The sequence below is a fragment of the Bactrocera dorsalis genome, chromosome 2 (assembly GCF_023373825.1).
Source record: "Bactrocera dorsalis isolate Fly_Bdor chromosome 2, ASM2337382v1, whole genome shotgun sequence".
NCBI lineage: Eukaryota > Metazoa > Arthropoda > Insecta > Diptera > Tephritidae > Bactrocera > Bactrocera dorsalis.
Genome location: NC_064304.1, coordinates 103242519 through 103270105, shown reverse-complemented (window position 1 = coordinate 103270105; position 27587 = coordinate 103242519). Strand labels below are relative to the sequence as shown.

Genomic DNA, 27587 nt, shown 5'->3' with positions numbered 1-27587 from the left:
AACTGACCACTGTCTGGTGGCGACTCAGGCCCGCAGGAAGGAGCTGACAGATCGAGAAGACTGCAGGAAATGTCTAAAGCAGGGCACCAGGGAAACAATGGAGCATTTCTTGTGCACTTGTCCTGCATTGGCAAGACTACGCTGTAAGCGGTGTCTACAGCAATAAAGAAGAAGATAAATTATCGAAATATAAAATAATCGATTTTCGAAGGCAAATTCATCGACTAGGTTTATCTTAGAATCTTATCGATTTAAATCCAAAAATTATAAGGTAACTGGTCAATTGATTATAGCGTCTAAAAATCATATGAATTTAATTCTAGTCGCGCCATCCAAATATGTGTATATGTATGTCACGCCGGGGACTTTTCAATTGACCTGTTAATTAATAATATATATAACATTTTGTTTAAAAGTTCAATATGTTTGTGAAAAATATGTACTTCCAAGTAAGCTTTTCTCTCTGACAAAGTTCCTATACTACCGTGAATACACAACAAAAGATTAAAGTTCCGCTCGGATGGCACAGCATCAACTAATGAAAAATTGAATAGACAAATAAAATATGTGCATTAATCCGGCGTTGGTTCAACCAGCGCGTACACTAAAGGTCGAATCACCATCCCACTAACAAAGAACAAAGGAAGTAAGCACAATGCGCAAACGAAAACGCCACTTCCTTTAGAAAGCCACACATACACACACACCCACGCTTAGACACAAAATATTGCACATCCTGGCTGTATTCCCAATTGTGCGCGCCGTTGAGGCAGCATGGCTGGCGGCTAGGCGGCGCCAAAATAATCAAGCGACAAAAGCGCACATAACGGGAACGACTGCAATGCGGTACAGAGAAAAATGCAAATGTCTGCTACACGTTGCTGCAGCGCGACATCCTCCACACACACACACACACAAAGCAGATTACGGATGTTGTTTTACTACATGCGCAGACACACACACACACATAGATGCAAGCTCTTTTTCTGATTTATTTTTTATTTTTGTGTGCTTCTTGTTTTGCCATTTGCTTTGTGTTTTTCTTTTCTCGCTGTGCATATGCTACACTGCATTGCATAGTGCAGTATATTTGCATGTGACACATTTTCTTTGCCGGCAGTCGGTCGCTGGTGGCAGCGTAGTAGCGCGCCAAATGCTTTGTTTTGTTTCGACTTGAACAAATTTGCTGAATGCAAATTGCCAGCGTACTGACATTTGCCCGCTGCCATATAACCCTGCACGGCTTGTTGCAAGGTCCCTGCTTGCATCTCTAGCGAGTGTGTGTATGTGTGTGTGGGTGCCATGCCACCGCCTTCTGCACACGCTTCCGCGCATTAGATAATTTGTTTATTTTGACATGCTTTTATTCCGCCACTTTAACCCATAAATGGTCATATTAACACACGTTCAAATGTTCCTTCCTCGGCTGGCTATTGTTTCAGCACCTAACCTCACTTAACTTAACTTTTAGCCGCACTATGTTTTAGTATGCAAAATGCGACCATGTGTACAGCGTGGCGGTAATTTCTTTTCCGTGTCAACCACAATTCACATACTAATTTGAATTAGAGGTCTAATTGCTTAACAAGCTTGAAAGCTTTTCCATTTAAATTGTCACTAATTGTTGGAGATGACGAACCACCTAAATATACATACATAAGTATGTATACAAATATTGTATGTGATGTACTTGTGCTGAACGGAAACAATAAACTGAACACTAGCTACAAAGTGCTCCGGTTCGGCGTGGATTTAAAATTCGGTAGAAATCCCACAGATTTTTAAAGCTGTGGTCAACCTAACTGAAATCACTAGTCGTAAAAAAGTTAACAACAGTGGAAGTCAGCGACGTTTTTCATTCACTTATTAATACAGTGAGCGCAGCCTCCAGAGTCGTGAATATTCTCTCCGATAGTATGGGATGGATATTAGCCTTGTTGACTGTGCGCTCAGGAATATTGAAGGGGTATCTCTTATCTCTAACATCGAGCTTATTCTTGAAACTGAGCTTGAAGAAACTGTAAGGCTAATGAGCTTGCCTCACTAAGGTTTCTCCTTTAGGTTGCTCTGGCTCACCATTAGATTGTAGATCCTCAGCCCTAATCAGCTAGCGCTTACCGACTACGTATACCAGAAGCTGTGCAGTCGTGAAGTCCTTCTGTAAATTACAGGAGACCTAGAGAACTCTTCGCTCTCAGCAAGATCCCCCTTCAGTGGTTGTAGAGTTCAAGGATATTAGCCTTGAGTTCGCTGACTGTAAATTCAAGAGTATTGCAGGGGAATCTAAGCTCCTTATCTCTAGCATCGAGCTCGTTCATGATTAAACTGGTTTGAGAGCCTGGCCATAGCGGTATTGCAGAAAGCTTTAAGGCTGATGAACTTGCTAGGACACGAATGGGAACGGGTAAGGCTGCTTTAGCATTCTCTGGCACACTACTGGACAGTTGCGCTGTAGCATCAATTCAGCAAAAGCTGTGCAGTCGTGAAGTCCTTCTGTAAATTGCAAGAGGCACAGGGAACTCTTCGCTCTCAGCCACTTTTCAGAGATTGTAGGAGTTCTAACTGGACACTGTCCGATCAGAATTCCTGCAGTACGATTGAATAACTTACCAGCTGCATCAGCTGTTTAGAAAACTATGAGATGGAGTCTACTGAACACTTCCTCTTCGAATGCCAGATTAAAGCAAAAACACCTCGAATATCATACCTTTAGACATCCAGGTGAAATAGCGGAAATAGAAATAAGACACCTAAGCACATTTGTAAAAGATTTGGGTCGTTCTTGCCGATGGTAGATATCCAACTACAGCAGTTTTTCGACTGGTATCACAAAGAGCTGTACATAAGAATCTTCTCAATGATGAGAGATCAACCACTTTAAATCTAATCCTAAATTTAATACAGTGACCACGTCCAGAACAAAAGACGTTCGCCCGTCTGTTCCAAACCATAAAACTTAATATATTGAGTTTTGTGGGCGTGGTTAAGCAGCTATTACGACAGTTTTGGACATTTTTGTCAATTAAATGTCAAAAGGCACGACGACATCTACTTTGTATACTATAAAAAAGTCGTCATAGATTGGACCAATATGTGTATAGGCTCTCTAAACCCAGATAATAGTATCTAGTTAAAAATTAAAAGATATTATCTTACATACATATATGACTATCTGATTAGTCCAACAAATAAAAAATAAGGTAGTTTTTGATCTGATAACAGTCCCTCCTTCCTTAACCCAGTATCGCTTATAAATCGTCAGCAACTTTAGTAACGTCTTGGAAATTCCGATTTATCAATGTTGAAGACAAAGCCGTTGTTCTAACTTACAGTTAGTCGGTAAGAAAACCAGTGATTATAGGCATGCCCACCATATAAGAATGAGTAAAGACCTTTTTAGGGAATGGATATGGTGGAAGACCACGTGCACTTCCAGCTAAATTCATTCCATCAGTTATGTATCCATCTAAACATTATTCGTCTCAAGGAAGGCGGAAGAATCGATTCCGCAAATTATGAACTCTCACACTTGAGTGAGGAGAACGTAATACCATACGCTGAGTAATTTACATGCCGGCTCATTTCCTTGGATCCCACAACGCCTGGACACCTAACGCGTTGCTCTTAGATTCTCTAATAAAGTCACTTGCTAAGGTTCTAATAGCCTCTTGATAATTCCAAAACTTAACCTATCTGTTTGCTGTTGTTTTCTTCTCCAAAAATTCTTTTTCAATACATTTTTGCAAGTTTTATGACGTTCCGATGCTAGTAACCTATCCAGTTTTAACACAAAAAAGAACGTCCAAGCCGTCCAAAGACTGTACAAAAAATGCATTCGACAATTTTTACGATGAGTGAAATTATTTCACAAAAAAGTTCCATCAAATTTTGTGTGTGAAATCAAATTTCTGGTGCGGATATGTTCAGAATGTTGGAAAAAGCCTCCGTGATAAGCCACGACCTGAACGGCCATCAATATGAACTGATGATCAACACGTCAATAAAATAAAGGAATTGTTGATTGAAAATCGGCGATCAAGGATCTTACTGGAAGCGTTGGAATATCGGAAGGATCAGCGAAAACCATTTTGAAAGATCATTTCGGCCTAAGAAAAGTGAACGCACGATTGGTTCCGTAATCACTAATTTTTTTCAAAAACAGCGTGGTACCAGGATGTCACGAAACGTTTTATTATTACTAGCGATGAGTTTGAATCTATGCTTATGACCCGGAAAAGACAAAAAGACGATCAATCGGCCAAATATCGTGGCAAAGGTGAGCGGAAGCCGAAAAACTCACGTCAAAGCAGGTCAAAAATCAAGGTTTTGTTCACAGTTTTCTTCGATTGTCAAGTGTAGTATTATGCTTCGTATTATTCCAGAAATTGACTTTAATAACTGGTTCGAGGAGGTTCGAAATAAAGTTGACACCAGTGTATTGGAAGCAAGAGGCATTACTTTAAGGGGGACGTCATAGATTTTGAAAAATAAAAAAAGAATTTTAAAATTATGTATGAACAAAGATTTTTTTTGTGCTCATAATTGTATTTGTCAAAATATTGACTATTCCTCCGATCAAAAATCCCAACAAAGTGCGTTTTTCCTGTCTTACAAGTGGATATACATTAAACGCTTTATGGTTGTTTAAGACTACTTTGTACATTACTATGTTACTTAAACTTTACAAAAGATTGTTATATTGCCTGACCCTCTGCTATGGTGGTAAAGTTCTGAGTACAATGGCATGTAAATTTCAGAACATATTTTTTTTAGTATTTCAACTTTTTTTTACTTTTAATCGTCTTCATAGTCTCATTATTTCCAACCACTGTTCACGTAGATAAAAACATACGCACGTTTCCCTCACAACCACCTGTTGCGGCGGCCACTAACTCGTCGTCGCAGCGAAATTGCATAATGCGATGAATGCAATTGTACGCCGTCGCACTTAAATAATTTAATTGCGAAAGTTTGACATTGTTCAGCAGTGACAGCGTGTAAGCAGCAGAACTGGCGGGCAACAAGTGGATGTGGCGTGGTGGAGGCATAGCGGTTTATATAAATATTTTGCGCCCGACAAACAGAGGCAACCAGCGGAAGACGGACGAAAACACAAAGCCACAAAAAAATTGTACTTTACCGCTATTGTGTTTGTCTTTGTTGCATAGAATTAAATTTTGTCTGCAACAAAATTATATTGTTGGTGTTGTTGTTGCACAGTGCAACATTTAATTGCAAACAAATGCGATAAACGAGACAAAATGACGATTTATAGGTGTAACAAAAGCCATAGAATAGTATTTTTGAGGTTAAGTGTAGTCAGAGACATGAAGAATCAGAATTTTTTTTTTGTTAAAAACATCGCATCATTAAATAAGATTTATATGTATTTTAATTAATAGAAATTTGAAAAATAATATTATAAAAGAAATGCCTGTTTTGCTTGATACAGTTCCAAGCGAAGCTTCTTGTGGTGGTCAACACTAATTCTTGGAAATTCATCTAACAAACGGTCAAAAAAACTAAAATTCATTAAATGATAATTTAGTGCCCTCATCGAACCTTTTTTACTAACAAAATCAACTCAGGAAAGTTTTTTCCAGATTTTTATGTTTTCAAAACGGTCTATAAATTTCATTGAAATCTATCGAACGGTTGTCGAGCTAATGTTGTCAGATTTTGAGAAAAGCGCATTTGACAAATCGTGCCAAACCAACTTCAAAAACACAGTTTCGAGAAAACGTGTTTAAAGACGGCGCTCTTAGCCTAGCTGGCCTCGAGCGCACAAGTTCTCAAGGTTGTATTTCCGAAACTAGTGCTCGGATCAACTTGAAAATTGAAGACAATCTTCTAGAGGTGTTGTAGAATTTAGTAAGACAAAAAAATATATTTTTGAAACCCGTAAGTCCATGTAACCCCTTAAAATTTTTTAAACAGTCAAAAAAAAGTAGTACAAAAACGGTTCCAAGTAGTTTCCATTTCGTGAAATAGTTGTAAAAAAATTTCCGTTGTACCAGACATTTTGACATTATTCCAGATTGCTAAATATATTTTTTTGAATCAGATTGCTGGGAGGGTTGAAAACGTGGGTATGGCCACGTGCCCCCACTTCAGCTGCTAATTTTCGACTTTTCTATTTTTGATTTTTTCTGTATTGTTATAATGTTAATAAAGAACTAAAAAAAACCGGGTAGTAAAAGTATTAGGTAAATATTAACTGAAATTCATGTCTCTAGACTAGAATACCCCCTTAAATGAGTTATCTTTCTGAAGTTTGCCAAAGATCATTGCCTGAGGCAACCACTGTATAAAAGAGCTGAGCTCAAACTCAAGGAACATTTTTTAAATGACAAATTGTCTTTTTGAAATTTCGCAGATATTATTATCTAAGTCTATGCTACGATCTCCCAATATATTGTTCAGATCGTACCACTATAACATGGTCTCATACAAACCTATCAAAATCAAGGCCATGTATGGAAAACTTTTTAGTGTGCCAAAATATCTTCACGAAATTTGTCATAGAATATTTCTTAAAGCAATGCTACAATTTACGAAAATTTTATTTAGATCGGTTCACTATAGCATGTAGCCCCCATACAAACTGATCAATTAAAAGCAAAGTAAGGACCCTCTAATACCGTTCTATGGAAAAATACCCCTGTGAAGGATATTATTCAGCGTAACGAAATTTAACGTTTTTTCTTGTTTTGTTTTTTCAAATGCAATTATTATATTTTTCGTTGTTGTCGTTAGCATCTTGTAGCCGGCGCTAGTGAGCGAGCAAAAAATAGTTTCCAATCATCGCATAGCAGTGGTGGGAGTAGCAGAAATAAATGAAAAATGCAATAGTACACGTAATTTAATTGCATTAATGACATTTCAGCTTGTTTATCGGTATGTGTGCGTTAAATCGCATTTAAATATTTTTACTCACACATACACACATGCACGGGTATAAATGCCACTTCGTGGTGTTCGCATTGTTATTCCACTTCGTTATTATTATTTTTAATTAATACTACTTATTTGTTATTCACACAAGTGTACGTTTATATATATGTAAGTATGTATGCATGTGTGTGCGTGTGTGGGTATAACTTAGTGGTTTTCAATCAATTTATTTTCCTGATGCTTTATGAAAAAAACCAAATTCGCGAAATAATTTATACCCAAGCCAAACGCATTGGAGCGGTTTAAATTACGGTTTTTTGTGGCCTGCCACGATTTTTTCCCTTCAAGGGAGATATTATTTATAGCGACCCTCTTTCTTTTTGTAGGACGATTTGTCCTTTGTTCGAAATAAGCTTCAGTTTCGGTAATCACCTCATCATTTGACAAAAATTTCCACCCATTCTTTTGAAACCTGAGAACAGAAAACAGCAACAGGCAACAGCAACAGTCACTGGATGCCAGATCTGGAGAATACAGTGGATGCGTAAGCAATTCAAAGCCCAATTCATGCATTTTTGCCATCGTTTTCACTGACTTGTGACACGGTGCATTGTCTTGGTGAAACAGCACTTTCTTTTTCTTCAATTGCGGCCGTTTTCTGGCGACTTAATCCAACACTATGCAATACGCGCTATTGATGATCTTTCCTTTTTCAAGATAGTCAATAAAAATTACTCCATGCGCATCCCAAAATACTGAAGTCATAACTTTGCCAGCCAGCTGTTGCGTTTTTGACATTTTGAAGCGGATCCATTGTGCGCAGTCCACTCAGATTACTGTCGATTGGATTTCGGAAAATGATGGAGCCATGCTTCATCCATTGTCACATATCGACGCAAAAACTCGGCTGCATTGCGCTTGTACATCTCCAAACACTGCTTCGTATCATCAACTCGTCGTTGTTTTTGGTCAAAAATGAGGTCGCGCGGCACCCACTTTGCAGAGAGCTTTCTCATACCCAAATATTCGTGAATGTATAATATATGTACGTACGTGTTCAGTTGACTTTATGGGAATCGCAAATTATTTTGTAATCTTTTTTGATGTTTTCGTCGGTCACAACTTCTGTTCGGCGTTCACCGCCTTCAATGTTTATTCCACAACGTCTAAATTTTAGTTTGGGGATCAAGAAAAAATCACACGGAGCCATATGTGATGATTACGGCGGTTGATTGATGGTATTTATTGCTTTTTTGGACCAAAGAGATCCTCTTTTTGAAAAAAATATCAGCTTTATCGGGGCGAGATGAGCGTTTAATACCCAAAATATTCACCAAACTCATTCGAACGGATTCGACAGAGACGTCGAGTTCTGTTCCCATCTCTCTAACGCTTGCGATTGTCAAGCACTATATACCACACTTTTTAATATTTTCATCAGTTGAAGAGGACGAAAGTCGTCCATAATATATGTTCAAGGATCTCTCGGCCGTCTTTGAAGGCTTGGTACCACTCTCAGGCTTGTATTTGTGATAAAGCTGAATCATCGTAAGCCTTTCCCAACATTCGCAACGATTCCGCACACGAAATACAAAATTTGAGACCAAATCTCTGTTCGATATTTTTATCCACGGCAAAAATCGCAACGTGTACCGACTTAAAAAGCTGCTGTTAACAGTTAAGGACAGTCCTACCGACTTAGCAGAAGCCGCACTGTGCGCACCGAAGATATTCAATATATTGAAGGAGTACCTAAAAGTTAAGCTTCGAAAGCGACAACGCTAACATTAAATTATAGCTAATGGTAGACTAAACGACTACAATTTACTCGAGTAAACTCCAATAAAATGTCATAAAAACTGCAGAAATAACAAGTTCGGTTTCAACCGAAGTTAAGACTTCCTTGATGGCTACAGTTTAACACCTTTGTTGAGAAATATTTTAATTCAATTTTAATTGGGCACATTAATTTTAGTTGAGCGATACATTTCCGATAACTTTTGGTTAAAAATTCGTTAATGATGAATGAACAGATTGTATGAACCATTTCAGAAATGAAACCAATACATATTTCTTATGAAAACATTAAATATTTTATGTATTAAAATTATTTAAAACATATTCATTATTTGCTTCGCTTAACATTCCTCTTATTTCGCTCGTATCAATTTGTTTTAACTCGAACTCTTTTCGGAAAAAGTTGCTTTCTCTCAGCAGACTTTAATACAAATTATTTTGCTTACCTTGTTTCACGTAACTATGGTTTAAGCGCTGGAATGAGCATAAAGTTTCATTGGCTGTCAACGAATCAATCTGAAAAATAATTAAAAAAAATATTATTACTATGTTACTTTATAAAATCAGGAGTCAGCTTTCCCGGTATTTTTCAGGATATGTTCCTTTACAAATAGTGTTAAGTAGTAATAAGTTTTTGAAAACCCTATAGTTGACACGATCTCATGCATTGGTTTCAATAATTTGATCTAAATTGAATGCCACAGCTGGCTATCTAATAGAAGTCCCAAAAATTTGCTTAGGTCTGAGTCCTATTCTCCCAGTCGAAATCTTCGCTGTTTTATACCAGCTTGGATTTAGTTAAAAGGTTAGGCAAATATTTTTTCATTATTGACTAAAAACTTTTTTGCGCGAAAGACAAACCTAGGTTCTAGAAGACCTGATTGAATATGAACTGGGTTTTGAAGACTAATAGTCTTATAAGAGCGCTAATTTCACCGTTGTTGGGTAAGAGAACCTGAAACAGTTCATTCCACAAAATAAAAAACTGGTCTCGTTGACACTTCAACGCTTTAGAATGACGGAAACAAAGAAAAAAATTTAGGGGGAGAGTTAATTTTTGCAAAGTAGGAAAGTAAGATTGTGAAGAACAGGCTTAGCGAACGTTTTCATTGTTATTCCGCTAGAGAACTTCCAGTTTACTCTGTGAATTTTCTGCAGACTCTGCGGATATTTCTTTACCTTTATACTCGGACGCGAGGTGAGTATTGACGTATTTATCCGACCATCCAACAAATATATCTATAAAAGTTTATAAAAAATGGCAAACCACTAGGTGCAGCTGTTCACTGGCGAATTTATAATTCGTAAAACCTCCTATTCGTCGAATAACATTGAGACGAATACGTAAAGTTTTGTTCATTAAGTGCAATTGGTTAGTTCTGTAACACAAATTTATCATCTTCAAGCTGCGACCACCCAAATGAATTGGCTAACTTCACTTTCCCTCAATTTAAAGTGACAACCCATTCAGCTGGGCATACTTAGACACTCTTGGGCATAAACTCTCTCCACACAACTTATTTCCTCATACCAAAAGCGGCATTCTCCACATTGTCTTTTTCGGAAGCCACATTAAACGAAGGTAATAAATTTTAGTTTACTTTTCGCTAGTGACACGAGCTTTTAATTCTGTTCAATTTCATTTAGAAACATTACGGTCGGCATAATTATATAATTGTACTTGTGTGGCCACCCCCACACGGTAAACGGGTGAACTAAAGAGCGCATGGGAAATTTATGAGCCATGAGCGTCGAGTTAGTAGATAATGAGCGTGTAAATTGCGTGCAATGTGTGGGCAAATCATTACGGTGTAATTTAGTTACAGAAATATTCAAAAATATGCAAATTTCGCTCTCTCCAAATAGACAAATAAAGGGTGATCCATTTCGATGTTCCTACTTTTTAAAGAAAAGATTACGGCTACGTCTCAGATGGTCCATACGTTGAGTCCAATTTCGATGACTCGTTCGAGCATTTTGACTGGTAACTGGCGAATGACACGTGTGATGCTTCGCTCCAAGGCCTGAATCGAAGTGGAATTATCCGCATAGAATTCAGACTTTACACATCCCCACAGGAAAAAGTCTAACGGTGTGATATCACATGATCTTGGTGGACAATCGACCGCCCCAAACATGAAATTATCTGCTTACCGTAGTGTTGTCTCAATAAATTTTTTGATTCATGCGATATGTGGGAAGTGACGCCGTCTTGTTGAAACCAATTGTCGCCGAGACAACGAGTTTCAATTTCAGGCAGCGCCACTGACGGTTACGTTCCCAGTGGCATCGTGTTTGAAGAAACATGGACCAATGATTCCACGGAAACTTTCGTTATAAATTGAAAAAAGTTCCTCTACTTGGATCACCCGTTTCAACAATCGAATGCTAGGCTAAGCCTGCATAAGCTTTTAAATGGAAAAACAAAGTTACTTTAAAACCATTGCACATTAATATTTGTAAACATATTTAGTAGATTTCAATATTTGAAACAACAAGAAACAAATACAACAAATATATGTAAGTATATGTAGATATTTTAATCGGTTAATACCTCTACAATATTTGAACAAATAATTTCAATTGAGTGCTCAAAAAGCTCGAAAGCTTGGCGTGGCCAATGAGCTGGCCAACCAGAAAATAACTATGATTATGTGTAATTGTTTTAGGCATTTTAAATATCTTCGCTGCACTAGGCACAGCAATCCCGATACGATAGGCTCCTGTGAGAGATAGTTGAGTTGGCGGCTTCAAGAATCAGTTGGATTAAATGTTTGGAACCACTCCTTGCAAATACCACACTTCCCTTGGTCGAAGGTTAGATCATAGGGTTGATACAAAAAAACGATAGATCTCATGCTTTTCTTGGGGCGAAATTGGCTTTGCTAGGAGTTCCGAGAACCTCTTACAGTTCTGTTTGCTGACCAGCGCTTGATGAGCTCACTGAATATCCAAAGTTCCAGCGCCATTACGGACGACTCGCTTTCAATCGAATAAAATTTGGGAAGTGGTGCCCCCTCTAGCAAACGCATTGGCTTTGCAATTTTCAGCGAAAGCAATTTCCAGCATGAAACAATTGCTAATAAGAAAATGCACTGACTTGTTTTGAGTGCACAGTCAGCAAGCTAAAAGTCGGTATAGCCGTTCGGCAATTAGAATGAATGCACAGCTCTCTAAAGGAAGCAGCTCTTCGCAGCAATATATTTTATGCTACTTATGGCAGCCATCTCCGCTCGAAAGACGTTACTGGTAGTCTAAAACTAGAGTTGATGGAGAGCTCCCGATAGAAGACACCACCCTTCCTCTTAACCATATACAAAATATGCAGAAAAATTTGATAGAGATCGGACTATTTTTTTTCGGAGTTATCACGGCAAATTTGAAGTTAAAAGATAAACTAATTAAGCTGGCTGTACTGATTGAACTGATTAAACCGAGCAGCGTCACTTAAGAAGGCCCCAGCTCAAGAACTACTTCAGATAACGAATTAAAGTTTTAGTATGTTATTTTCAAAAGTGTAGACTATCGATATAAAATTACTGGCTGAGGCTAACAGTATTGGAACGCCTTGGGAAGATCTCTAGGTACTTAAGAAAGCAAAGATTATCGATTATGTTTGCATCATTTTTCAATTTATGGTCGTCATAATCGTCCTGTCAGATGAACAATTTATCGTCTATCAGATGAATAATTTAGCGTCTAGTGAAAAAATTTGAATCCACAGACACAGTACAAAATGTTCCCTTGTCAGTGAGACAAAAAGAGTCCGTAGTGTCGAGAATATTGCTGACGCCAGCGAAACCAGCAACTGAGCAACCACTTGAAAGTTATTCGGATTTTCATCGAAAAATCATCCTCAGCGATGAGACTAATTTTTGGCTGAATGGCTTCGTCCACTCCATGAGTCATCACTTCATTCCGAAAAATTGGTGCGGTTAATGGGCCGGCGGCATCATTCCGCCGTATTTCTTCCATGATGATCAATATCGGCACATTACTATGAATGAATATTTTTTTACCCAAATTAGCTGAATTCGTCTTGGACAATATGTACTTCCAACAGAACAGCGACACAAGTCACACAGCGAATGTCACATTCGATTTATTGAAAACCAAGTTTGGTGAGCATGTTATCTCACGAAATGGTCCAGTCAATTAGCCGCTTTCGTGCGATTTGACGCCGTTTGACTTTTTCTCGTGGGGCTACGTCAAGTCTATGGCCTATGCCAACAAACTGGCGACGATTGATGAACTTCGTACGAATACCGAATGTGAAATTGCAACAGTAACGGCCGATTAATGCTTGAAACCCGTCGAAAATTGGGTTCTGGACTTCTGCAAGTGTCCCCGTTGTGGCTATACAAAAGAAATCGAGTTCCATACATAATGGCCTCGAATGTACTTTCACAGTACAAAAAGCTACAATTAGTATTTTTATTGGACACGTACAAAGAGAAGAGATAAATTCGTTAGAAATGCAAAAAATCAAAACTGCTATTAGTCAAATGTTTCTTAGCGACGCATAACTTGTGGCATATTTTCAGCAAGAAATGGCAATAATGCCATTGAAATACTCGCAATATCCCGAATTTTTTAATTGAAATTGGTATTTCAATTTCTCCTATGGACATGAACAAATTTATTCAGAGAGAAATATATAAACAATTAATATGAATAATTAATAGTTTCATTTGCATACGGACATATCTACACAAACGTATGTATGTAAGCAAATATGTATTTCAATGCAGTTTTGATAATTGCTGAAAAGGATATGTATTGTACGCATGTATGTGCGTACATATGTATGTATGTGTTTGTCTGCAAATGAATATTTATTATATTGTTTATTAAAGTTAATTGCTTGCAAATGTGATTATTAGAATTGTTTTATGTGAATATCAAAATCTCCATGAGTGATAAACGTTTGGACTATAATTTTGTATTGATAATATAAAAAAATATCGATAATAAACTGTTGCTATGATCAATATCAGTTGAAATAATTCAATTAGCTTTTAACAAGTAGTAAAAATAAATATTTTATTTAGGTATTTATGCCAATTTTATATATGTATGTACAAGAATATATATTTAATTTAAACAAGTAAGGAAATGGCTAAGTTGAGGTGTAACTGAATATTTCATACCCTTGAGAATAATTTTCTCGCAATTTCTAACTATAAACTAGAAGTTCGAAAATCTATGTGTTAGGTATATGGGGACTAACGGAAGTATTTATCCGAATTCATCTACTTATATTTGACATACAGGCATACTGTTATCGGTAAAGAATTTACTACGAATTTCTTTTTGTCTTTTGAATTTCGGGGCTATGTATAAAGCGCTACAGAGCTCGGATTTGTCAATACTATTTGAAAGGTCTTCACATAACCTACCAAACCACGCCATGCATGATTAGTTTGGATATTGCGTTCAACAGTTATAGACGTATAAACATGGAGTTCACTAAACCCGAAATTCGCGCGAATTTTAAAATTTTAAAGTTTTCCTTCGTTAAAGGCAAATCCGCTAGAGAAACTTTCCGTGAGATTAATGGTGTTTTGGGGGATGGTACTCTATCACTTCGAACTGCGGAGGAATGGTTTCGACGATTCAGAGCGGGTGAAAACGACACCATGGATAATCCAGCCGGCGGAAGATCTGTGATGACGAAAACCGATAAAATCATGAAAAACATCGAGTTAGATCGGCATGTGGCATCTCCTGACATCGCCAGAAGATGAGAGTTAGTCACCAAACCATATTCAACCATCTGCAGAAGGCTGGATACACAAAAAAGCTTGATGTTTGGGTGCCGCATGATTTGACAAAAAAAAACCTTCTGGACCGAATCAACGCCTGGGATATGCTGCTGAAACGGAACGAACTCGACCCATTTTTGAAACGGTTGGTAACTGGCGACGAAAAATGGATCACATACGACAATATCGAGCGAAAACGGTAGTGGTCGAAGGTCGGTGAATTGTCTCAAACAGTGGCCAAGCCGGGATTGACGCCCAGGAAGGTTTTGCTGTGTGTTTGATGGAATTAGAAGGGAATCATCCACTATGAGCTGCTCCCATATGGCCAGACGGTTAATTCTACCATCTACTGCGAACAACTGGACCGCTTGAAGCAGGAGATCGACCAGAAGCGTCCAGTATTGGCCACACACTTCGTTAATGACTTGTCAGAAGCTACAAGAGCTCGGATGGTAGATTTTATTGCATCCGCCATATAGCCCGGACATAGCGCCAAGTGATTACCACCTGTTCCTCGCCATGGCGAACGACCTTGTTGGTGTAAAGTTGAACTCAAAACAGGCTTGTAAAAAATGGCTGTCCAAGTTTCTCAGCAAATAAGGAGGGGGGCTTCTACGAGGGGGATATTATGAAGCTGCCCTCTAGATGGAAACAGATTATTGAACGAAACGGCGCATATTTGAACTAAATCCGATCACAGTAACACTTTTTATAGAGCATTGAATAAAGAGCAAAAAAGAGGAAGGGAGATATTTGACAACTTAATATCTTACAGTTAGATAGACATTTTCGATAAAATGTTCGAAACTAAAAAATGTTTGGAACTGGAGTGCACATATTCGGCATATGAGGGCTCGAACAGTTGTAGTTGACAATTTTTGGTCATAAGACGGCATACTTCCAGCGCACTAGTCATTCAGACAAAGTATTATTCTGATACATTAATTGAAGGATGTCCAAAAAGTATATCAACACCAGAAATGATAGCCAAAATACGGGATATGGTTTTAGAAGATCGTCGATTGACTGAGAAAAATTTAGTAGAGGCTTTACCCATCTCATTAGGTAGTGTGAGCCATATTATAAATGAAATTTTGGGTTTTAGAAAGCCTTGTGCATAATGGGTGCCGCATTCGCTGACAATGGAACAAAAACACATTCGAATGCGACATTCTCAGCAACATTTGGAAGGGATAAAGTGGATTTTGTGCATCGATTCATCACTATGGATGAGACTTGGCTCCATCACCATGATCTTCAATCAAAACAAGAGACTTAAGATTAGTGTGAACCTGGTTGTACGGCTTCGAAACGAGTTCGTGTCCGAAAATCGGCCAGTTTTTTGGGATGCGAGAGGAATTTTGTTTGTGAATTACTTGCAAGGTGGTAAAACAATTAATTCTGAATATTATTGCAACCTTTCGGACCAGTTGAAGAAAACAATTCGTGAAAAAGACCCAGTATGCATAAGAAAAAAATTCTTTTACATTAGGACAATGCACCGTGTCACAAGAGCATTTTGACATTGGCTAAAATCCATGAATCAAAGTTCGAATTGTTGGAGCATTCACCGTATTTACCAGATTTGGCCCCCAGCGACTTCCATTTGTATGCGTGGCAAGCGTTTTTCATCAAATGAAGAGGTCATAATGGCTGTTGAAGCGTATTTTGCAGACCTTCCGGATTCTGACTTCAGGGATGGGATCCACAGATTGGAGGACCATTGAAGCAAGTGTATTAATGATCAGGGAGAATATTAAAGTGTATTTTGAATGATAATATTGTGTTTTTCTTATCAAACGACAAAACTTATTGAACAACCTGGTACTTGTGAGCAATTAACCACTGTTCCAACCACTTTCAACTTTACAGGCGTTTAAATTTAAAAATATTTAAAAAGTAAAATATATATAAATATAAAAAAGTATCAGAAACAATATTGTATTTCAATTTATGGAATTAATCGAAAAATTTGTTGTGTGCATTTGAAGGCAGAAACGAAAAGTTTCCAAGAATCCGTATGCACCTTATAAATATTGATATAGTTAAGTTACAATTATCGAATAACCGTTAGTTGAGTCATATTTTAATAATTCCAATGAAAAACCTTTTCTACATGAATGCAAAATGAATTCAACATTTTTGCACATATCATGTTTATTAGCCAGTTTGTGATAAACGAATTTTCCACAGTTTTTATTTTGTGCATTTTTGGATTTATTACGCTTCGAAATAAGCAAAGAAAGTGATACTTGAAAAGTATATTTGCGGCAGCAGCAGGCACGTAGGCTTGGCGCAAATTGCTTTGCAAATAAACACGTTGTGTTTAATGGAGTAAAATCACAAATACAAGTATATTTGCATGAATGTACATATGTTTATATTTTAAAACTATTGTAAAACACTTACTTCAAGCCACAGGCATTTACCAAAATATATGCATAAAGTTAAAAAGAATAATGGTGAATAACAATATCGATATGTGTATATCAATTAAGCGACAGAATATTTAAGTACACGATATATTTTTTTTAATAGAAACATATGTAGTTATGTACTTTTTAATAGTAGCATCGAGATCTAGCTAGTGATATTAAGTAGAAGAAAGTACCTCACAAGATAAACCGCCTAATCCAAGCTAAGCGAAATAATTCGAAATTCATTCTGGATGAAGGACACTCACACTACACAAGATAACAGGATGTCATACGACAACACGAGAAATTAGACTACGCGGGTGTTGTTTGTCGCTTATTGCACGAACTGCCCGACGTGAAAGGTAAAATCATCCATACGAGGTAAGACCTGCGTAAGGACAGCCGTTAACCTGGATAAAATCCGAATCAATTCAGGTAACCTAGAACCGGCTGTCGTGGGAATCGTAAGACAGTTGTATGGCAGTAAGATCCTTGCGCAGCTTCGATCTGGAAACTGTATTATGTTAAACCCCTACCTATCCAAAATTGACCCCGACATATCAAACATATGCCCAGCATGCAACGAATCTCCGCATTATTCCACCACCTCTTTGCATGTCCAACTAACCCTACAAATCTGACACCCCTCTCCCTATGGTCCAACCCCGTGGAAACAGCACGTTTCCTGGATGATTTTGATGACAACTTATCTGAACCTTACAACCCTAACGGGGACTAGATAGCCGTTACGACAACAACAGCATAAGATCAGTAACCTATTCAAGCTTGAACGCACTGCCGGAAAGTCATGGTAGTAAATTATTCCAACAGAAAAGATTGACAAATATGGGATCGAGTTCATTGACAACTTTTGCTACCCGGAAATACTTCAACAACTGTTAGAGGAGTCGAATCGGATGTGAACTGCAGAAGGATCAACGTATTGACAGCGTTTAGACGTCTGCAATTGGCAACCTTGGAAATATCCAGAAGTAAAAAACTACAAATATCCTTCGCTTGCGTGAAGTCGACGCTATTTTCAAATTCCGTCAACCAGAAACTGCAGGACTAAAAAAGAGTAGCCACACAGGCCACACTTTAAGCAAACTCACGGTCAGCATCACAAGTATATCGCTTGAAATCATTTCTTACGACTCTCATTCCTCCAAATTCTTCGCCAACAGCCGGTTTTACGATACCAGAAGTAACTATTTCCACAACAGCTGGTTCTAAGACACCGGAATTGACTCGGATTTTTTCGGCCGAGGGCTGTTACTTCGAGCATCTGCTTTATTTCCTTCACTGCGAGCTGGACGTGGCCTATTCGGTCGAATATTATCCAATAATGAATGCTAGGTCTCAAGATGGCTGATGGTGTTCTGAATAGAACGCTCAGCCGTTTATGTTGACGATAAGTAGAACGAAGCGTGTGAAACACATTTTTTACAGAACGTGAATTTCCGTAAAAAAGTTGAACGATTTGTTCAGGCGTAAGTCTTTCCATGATGGAATGCCGAAGAATACTGAACTGAATACTGATTACTGATTTGTCAAAAAAAAGACTATTGTAAATACCTCTACTTGGATCACCCGTTAAATACTGATAAAAGAATTTTTATTTAAATGATTTAATCTATTTATAGATAATATTTCGATATATAAAATGCTCATCTCTAACAAACAGGTGGCATTTTTGTTTTTATTTATATCTCTGCGTGTCATAAACAATTAACACAAATATTTGCAAGCTAAAACACTTATAAACAAAAAACCAAAACATTTTAAAATCCATTTATTTCGATATTTTACTCAGATAAACACCATATATAGACAGCTCAGAGTTTTTTTTATATATGTATGTACATATGTATGTGTGTTGACGCTCCTCTCTTTTAGTACGCTTTGCGTGAGTATGCATGACAATTTCGCCAAATAAAATTGACATTTATTTATGCAGTATATTAATGGAATGCACCAAAATCACGTTTGGTTATCTGTTATGAATTGCTTGGACAATAGAAATTTTGCATGTGCATGTGAGTTGTGGTATTTGTCATTGGCTCATAGCGCGGGAAAGTTGTGTCAGCAAAACGAACACTTGATTTTATGCTGTCGCACAAACATATTTACATATGAATACCTGTACATATGTATGTACTAAAAACGGCAAAAAAAACATTTGATTAAGCCCAACTAACAAAAATCATGCTTATAGTTTGATTAGAATGGAGATAAAGTGTCTTTCAATAACAGTAAATACTGTCATTGAGGGGTTAGATGGGTGTCAAGGGTTCAAAAAGTGCATTGGATTTTAATTCTCTTAAATAATGCTACTACATCTCTGAAATATTGTCCTTGATATGAGTAATAGTTTTGAAGATACAGTCTTGAAAATTTGAGCGTTCCAGATCAGCTACATAGTCACCGACTTTCGAATATTTTCCTTTAAAAATTTCACAAAATCTTCGTAAAATACGTATCGTCGAAATAATAACTTTAGTTCTTCTATATAATATTTTTTACATAAAAAAAAACAGAAAATAGGTAATTTTTTGGCCGAGGAACCCCATGTGACTACTTAACTTGACTAAATCTAATTATAGGTTTACGGTTCGGGAACTTGTATTTAAACTAAAGTGTTTAAGAAACTAATTTTTATTGGGGGTGTTTGTTACATGACGGGTCCCAAATCCAGCGCATAACCTTGCGGACGGAAGGTTCGCCTTCAAACGGATGTTTCTTGTCTACGCAGAGGTCTATTCTACTTGGTCTAAGAGCACAAGTCGTGAGCTGCTTGAGACATACATATGTTAAAGAATCGTTTCTAGCCAATCCCAAGTGAATGGCTATCACAGAACTCCAACTTCTTCTTCTTTACAACAGCGCACTAGTCGCTCTTCCTTTTCGCTGTTTGGCGCCAATTGGAGATTCCAAGGGCAGCCAGATCCCTCTGCACCTGGTCTTTCCAACAGCATGGATGTTGTCCTCTTCCTCTGCTTCCCCCGGCGGGTACTGCGTCGAATACTCTCAGAGCTGGAGTGTTTTACCCATTTGGATTTATTTCTAAGACTATATTAATGTCGTCTAGTCTACATTCTTTCCTTCGATTAGGACAAAAGAGCGCCGATAACTTCCTTACTCTTATATATTTTAATTAGTTCTTCGGTTATATTAGGTTGGTTTAATAAGGTCGATCCTTAAAGGATGTTCCTGTCATAAGATCCACAAATCACTTTGAGCCTATCACAAAATTGTTAATGCGGCTAATGCAAGTTTCGACTGCCACCTTGTTCGCCAAAGTTATAACAATGTAGAAGAAAGTGCCGGGATGTTTCCATTTTACCTTCTTCCATACAACGTTGTCAACTATTGCGGGAAGACGAACTTTGCTGAGAGCTAGAAACTCAGTAAATCTCATGCATTTTACTCAAGTTCAAAATGATCTCGCAATCGTACATAAACTGGTCGTTGACACCGGCGATATACAAAGAAAGATCTCTGGGCCGAGGACCAGAACGTACGGTAACTGGGAAACACACTCCTTCTCACTCCGATGGGTGCGGGGACATTTCTTAGCTAACTAAAACACACAGCAAGCTTAGCGCTAGTACTGCAGCTCTGCTGTCAGAGCGAATGGTTACCTCCTGGAAAGAAGAATTTGGAGCAATTTCTCTACTGCTCCCTTAATAGTAGCCACTGCTGCCTTGAAACCACTGCAGCGGTGCGATAGCCTAAAAGTAAACCTGAAGCAAAGCTCTTTACAGAAAACTTAGCCTCCAATCTTCCTGTCTAGCTGCGAGCCAACCGTGAAAAAGCTCCTTACGCCTATTCTCCAGGGACTTCACCCCGTCCACATATTCCTCGTCGCTATAAGAGCTGAGAAAAATCCACCAGGAATAGACTCTGCGACGCAGTGAATCACGTTTTTAGAGCAGCAGTTGAAGGAAGAGCGTGTCCCTGTTTGGACGCCTTCATATGCCTAGTTTCTTTGGGCTTTAGAGCGACCTTCGCGGCAATACACCTGTCAGCGTTATCAATGGGTGCTGTTGATGTAATCTGCAAGGCACCGAAAAATGGGAAGAGCCCTTTAAAAAAGATGGGAAAAACGATGCAAGAAAGAAAAGAAGAACCGTGCAGGAAAGATGGGAAGAATGATACAAGAAAGATGGGAAGAACGATCAATTTAAATCAATCCGAAGATGATTTTTTCCATCTAACATGATTTCGCTACAATTCTTTTGTCTTCTAATGCTTGTCCCCCGAGTATTCAATTAATTTTTTCCATCACTACTTTCATTTAAATGTCGTGTGGGTAATTTACATCCTCTAATACGCATGGCAATGCTGGTTTCTCGTCATCGCACATGAAATGTCAATAATTTTATCAATCACTTCTCAATCATTTTATCCACCACTCAATCAATCTGGTTTGCCATCGCTCAATATTTGATTCGAATTTGTAGAAACTAATTTGTTTCAAGATTTGCCTTGCAGCATATGCAGTTGCAGCCACAAAATTCCAGTTGCATGCAACATTATACAATGTATTCTATGTAAAAATCCTCAAATGTGGTTGTGTAAATTATGTGCAAGTTAATTTATAGCATTTACCACAGCGTTAACCGAAACAACAATGAACCGAATATTTGTGTGCATTTGGGTGTGTGTGTGTGATGAGAATGTATTTGTGTATGTATATTATGCGGTCAAAATGGCAGATAAACTAAAACATTTGTACGCAACACAACCATCAGTCATGTCGAGCGTAGACCGAACTAAGCATTTCATTGAATAAATTAATTTTTAAGCTTCGACGCACAATAAAACTGGCATATAGTCTGTATAGTTTATTTATTTACATTTACATGTGTTGTGTAACAAATACTAAAACAATGGAATTTAGCATAGTTGCAAAAATTAAACAAATATTTGGTTCAGGATTGACCTGATAAACTTGTTAGTGGACTAAAGTACCGTTAAACTCAGAATCGCTCGTTAGATCGTTTTTTAGTTGCCCATTTAATCTGATTAGTTTTTATCTGAGACTGTTGAGGAAGAAAACCACACTGCAAAAGAGTATTCAGCCAACAAAAAGGCTTTTATACTCGATCTTCGCATTAATGGTGGTCTTTTTGTAAGGTTTTTTCAGAAAAGGATCTTTAAGTTTTATTCAGAATTCAGTGCCAAGGAAGTCGATGAAGGAGGAGAGGGGCAGAGAACTTCTTTACGAATAGACCAAAGCTTGGTGGAGGGGTTTACTGTCAGGAGCTCTTTATCAACTTCAGCTTCAGACTTCCTGACAGCCATTAAGTTAGCAGTAGAATCACTGCTCCGGAGTGCAGCCTCCTTCAGAGAAGTGATCATCCACTCAGGGTCATTAACAATACGTTCAGGGTTTGACAAAAAGCGCCTAACCTAGCTATCAATAGCATCGAGTGTCTTTGTGATATAACTCGTATGGGTGCCAGGCCACAGCGGAATCGCAGGAACTTGTAAAGCTGATGAGCTAGCAAGGAAAGGCACCCTAGAACAGCTATCGCTATAATGGGAGCTCCCGTATACTCTTGTGTTCTATTACTAAGTATCTGGGCTTCGCAGAGGCTTGGCCTGAGCTAGGCCATCATCTCTATACGCACTGTCGCAAAAGCCTTTTGGCTTCTTCGATCCCAAGAGGACTAGTGATCTCTTTGTCCTCTGTAAGACTAGCCCCTCCATAGTTGTGGGGCTTTTAAGAGGCCATTGCTCTATTGCCTTTCCGATGTAAGGCTGGAAATCTTACGAGACGCCCTCTTCAGAAGTTGTAGGGAAGATGATGGGGTAGAAACAACTCAACACTTCTTTTTGACTGCCCCGTGTTTGAAAGATCAAGACTTGAACACGAAGTGACAGGAATGGAAATTAAACGGAGTTCTGGAGTTATTCTTTTCTATGGCTTCACAAGGAATTACATATAGCAGTCCAGGTGCGATCTCTTCAGATCAACTCCCTAATCTAACCTAATCTAAGCCGATGAAAAGTTTTAATTGATTCAAGCTTGGAAATGGTAAAAAAGCGCTGGATGAGGATGGTCTAATGTCTTTTGCGAACTGCAGTACCGTTTAGCTCAAAAGAGCTCGTCATAAAACTCTTTACTTGACAATTTAGTCTGGTTAGTTTGAGACAGCAAAAGGCTTTGAAGGAGTTTTTGGCCAAAAAGCTTCTCACATTCAATAACGCCATTATTGATGACCTCAGTGTAGGCATGAGGGATCCTTAGGGTTTCTTTACTTACAAATAATACAAGCTCTCCAAGCACTGGCGGCATACGGAATCAAAATAAGCTCTCATGTGATCTTCGACGAGGTCACATAATTGGATTACAATACTATCACGTAGTCTGTCTGATATCGCATTATGTTATGGAGTTCGTCTTCCGTAACACAAACGAAAGCGCTCAGAGCTTGACATCGCATTGTGGTAATATCCAAATCTTTTCGGGCTTAGTCTTGCTTTAGGGTCCCACAAATTTGCAACCGCCTCCGGAGAACAAGAATTTTATGAGCAGCCTCCCACAAATTTATTGAAGCAGCTAATTTCAATACCAGCCAATTCTAACCGAGGTACTTGAACTTTAGTCTTGCCGTTCCCACGACAGTCGGGTCTGCGTAACCGGAACGGACCCGGATTTTTTTCCGACCAAGAACTGTCAACTTGGCAAAATTCTACCGCTACAACAATAACAACAACCTTAGTCTTGCGCAAGCTGAACAATGGAGTAGAAAGTGTCCATGTTTCCACCTCATCTTCATCATTGCAATTTTGACAAATTTCGTACACCAAAATCTTTAGCTTCTCGTCGCGAGTGCTAATGGGACAGTATCCAGATATGTCGCCTATCATTACTATTAAAGTGCATGATAAAACATTTAATTTTAGACAGATTTATTATGAAACTTTTGCGATAGTGCAATAACAAATATATAAAAAAAAAACTTTAAAAACAACAAAAAATAATTTTAAATTTTTAGACTTTTTTACGTTTTGCTTTCAACTTCCAGAAGTTAAGTGTTCGACACTAAATGAATTACCGCAGCACACCAAAACACAGAGATTATTGCTACAGAAACAAGAAATGAACAGTATTATGTACGAAATTTTTTCCCGCACAAGTTTTTCGTTTTATAGTATTTCTGCTATTTGATACGCGCTACAAACGAGTTTAGCTGAGTGTAAAAAAATAATGGAAAAAAGTAAAGAAAAATATAGACTGTGAAACCGCAAAAAATGCAAGAAAAATATTTACCAAGTACGAATAGAAGTAATAACAGCAACACACAAAACAGTAACAAAAACATAAATGCAAAGTAATCACAAATAGCAACAACAACAACAGTACGGGAACAGCAGTGGCAGCAAGAAAAACCGGTCGCAAAAATATTACAAGTAAGTTCACTTATTGCTCCGTTGCCGATTTTGTGCGATTTATTGTTGGCGTCGAAATATTTTCGAAAATCACATCAGACGCACCTCGATGGCTTGCCCCAACATATTGCAGCTGGTCTGTAGTGGCGCTGTTGTGAAGGCGATGCCATATTTTCTTAGCAACAGCAGCAGCAGCATCACCAGCACTATCGATATTTTAATCGCTCAAACTCAGAAACACACACTCCCAAACACATACATATGTACGCATATATACAGTTGCTTTTCCATACATATGGTAGGAGTGGTATAAGTAACTAGGTGCGCTGAAAAGTTCGTTGGCTAACATGGATTTTTTTTTGATAAAAGCTGATTTGGTTATTCAATATGGGAGTTATCTTCGAGGACTATTCACCGATTATGGCGGTAAAAAAAAATAAAAAAAAATTTATTTACTATTTTTATAAAACATTTGCCTTAAGCCTCAAAATAAGCTTCAATTTCGGTGATTTGTTACTAAATTTCTCTCAATTCTCTTGAGGTCTCAGGACAGAAAATAATCACATATGTCGAATACCATTGATGTCAGCCTCGAAATAACTCTTGCCAACGGGTGCTACTTCGGACTATTCCTCACTCGACGAACAAAGACCAAACTCTATAAGTCACTCATTATTCCCGTCCTACTATATGGTGCAGAAGCATGGACGATGACAACATCTGATGGGTCGACGTTACGAGTTTTCGAGTTTTCTGTGAAGGATTTATGGTCCTTTACGCATTGGCAACGGCGAATATCGCATTCAATGGAACCATGAGCTGTACGAGTTATACGACAATATTATAATTATAATTCGGCCATGTTTCATCCATTGTCACATATCGACCCAAACACTTGTGTTTATTACGATTAAAAATCTTCAATCACTGCTCCGAATCAACCATTTGTTTTTGTTTTGGATAGATCGTGAGCTTGCCAGCCACCCACGTGGTTCCCACTTTGCAGAGAGCTTTCTCATACCCAAATATTCGTTAGTGATATAATCTAGATGTTCAGTAGAGCATCGAACAACTTCACTTTACTTCCGGCATCCGAAACTATTTTAGAGACTTTATTTAGCGCGTCCATTGCCTTCAGGATCCTCGGTGTTTATTTCTCTTCGTTCAAACTTAGCCACCTTTCCATGGTTGATTTCCCTGATGAAGAGTTCAGATAATGTTGATCAATTCAAATCTTGACTTCAACAGTATTTTTTTCCTCCCAAAAAACAATGCTTTATTAATGCAGGATCCATTTTTTGTAATCCAACACAAGTTTCTTCACCTAAAATGCTATATCTCATAAACTAATAGTTCGACGGGTGTCAAATATGTACACGTACGTATATCTTTTAAAAATAGGGGGTGACTACAAATTATATGAATTTAATATTAGTAATACCATCTATGCACCAGCCTATGAACTTTTTAGTCGACCTCTTATCTAAGCATATTCGTTGTAGACTCACTTATACATACATATGTCGATGTGGAGACTTTGGCGCCATTTGGCATTTGTGGTAAATAAAAGCATTTGTACACAGCAAAATGCCACACCATCCAGTGTGGCCATAAGCAAATGCAGCCGAAACTATGGCAACAGCATTAAGTGCATGGCTGTTGCAAAGATTTCCACACCGACTTACCTGCTGCCCCACACAAGGCGCAATGACGTTGCTAAAACGTAACGCGGAAATGTACTGATGAAGAAATATGCAAGCGAATGTTGAGAAGCAGAAGGTTACCTTGTAGCAAAAAAGGCATTACTTTTTAATGGAAGTGAAGTAAATAAAGCATACGGATCGCTGGTTAATCCTAATAGTCTCATGTAAACCCATATTAGAGAAATATTGGAATTTAAGTATTTTTCCATATTATTTCGCTTGGTGTAACGGGCAATCATACCGGAATAAGCCGAACAATGGTCTACCCTTCCTTACGACGGAAACGCCAACGTTCGACTGTAGATCTCAGCAATCGAAACTATTTGGAAAGAACTTTGAGCTGTTGTCAACAACAGTACTAAAAGAAAGCAACAGGTATATTCAGATGGTATATAGTTTTGATACTTGAGAAGCTAGTTTTTGGATTTGCAAACAAGAAACCAAAACTCGAAGATATCATATACATACATATTACACCCTAAAATTCAGTGCGGTTATGGAGAACAGAAACAACGTTGCTTTAATCTGAACCAAGTCGTACTATAATTCCTGTCTAGTTTTCAAACCCAGAAGCAATTCATGCACAGTAATTGAACGATTGGATAAGGAGAAGGAGTCATGTATCAGAGTTCTCGTAAGGGAGGAAAGTTCTCTGAGTGCCACTCGCTTGGAAATGACTAGAAACTATTATTTTACCAATAGCTCATGCAGCTCACGACTTCCGGTCTTAGATCAAGTATTTTTGGTAAAATATCCATTTGAAGGCAAGCTAAAGTGAGAAGGTGTACTATCCCTCTATAGGGTTGAGCGTTGTGTTTGGAACCCGCCACGTAAAAGACGCCCCCACGAAAAGGAAACAACAGCCTTGGACCTCTATTTTGATAAAAAAAGAAGAATTTATAAATTGTGTAAGGTGGATCGGTTATGTTCACAAATATAATAGATATTCCTCAGATGTTGTCAACCTGAAACCAATACCGTGAAAGCGCGATTTCCACATACAAACTCTTAGCCAAAGAAACTATCTGAAAGGTAGTCATCTTTGCTCCTCATCACTTGAGCCGGTTCAACGGGCATCAAACAATGACTAGACAGCACGTAGTCAGTAGAGTTCTTAGGTGATTTTCCCTAGTTAGATATTCAAGAAGCTATTGCGCGATCGGCAAATACCCGTTCTACTGTGGTATTCCGGTATCTGAATTTTGAATGGAGTAATCAATTCAAACTTGACATAATTAGCAGAGTCTTTTGGGAGGTGAAAATGGGTAAAAATGGCCGTAGCCAAAGGAAAAAAGCAATTTTATGTCGTGCTCAATCAAAAAAATTTGGTAAAGGTCTATATGAATGCCAGAAGTAGAAAACGCTGCCAAGAGGGACATGTGACTGACCCGGGAGCTCTGAGCTATCTTCATTATTTTAATTCTTGAGCTCAATCAAAGATAATTGGGGGAGCCAATTAGGCCAATAAGCCACGCATACACCAGTTTGGTGCTTTGCGATAGTAGATGGAGTTCAGTTACTAGGTCCATGAGAAATAGTTATAAATTTTACGAATTTTAACAGGATCTGCGACCTCACTATCGATACATCCCCCAGTGTATCATACCGTG

At 38.1% G+C, this 27587-nt stretch overlaps 1 protein-coding gene across 3 annotated transcripts in view; it reads right to left on the bottom strand.

The window, feature by feature from the left end:
- LOC105232669 (cadherin-87A) overlaps nt 1-27587 on the bottom strand; it is a 146902-nt gene that overhangs the window by 94494 nt on the left and 24821 nt on the right. For all 3 annotated transcript variants that reach the window (XM_049450550.1, XM_049450552.1, XM_049450551.1), the window contains exon 2: nt 9138-9207. The gene's annotated coding sequence lies outside the window, so the exon portion shown is untranslated. The remainder of the gene's footprint in view (nt 1-9137; nt 9208-27587) is intronic.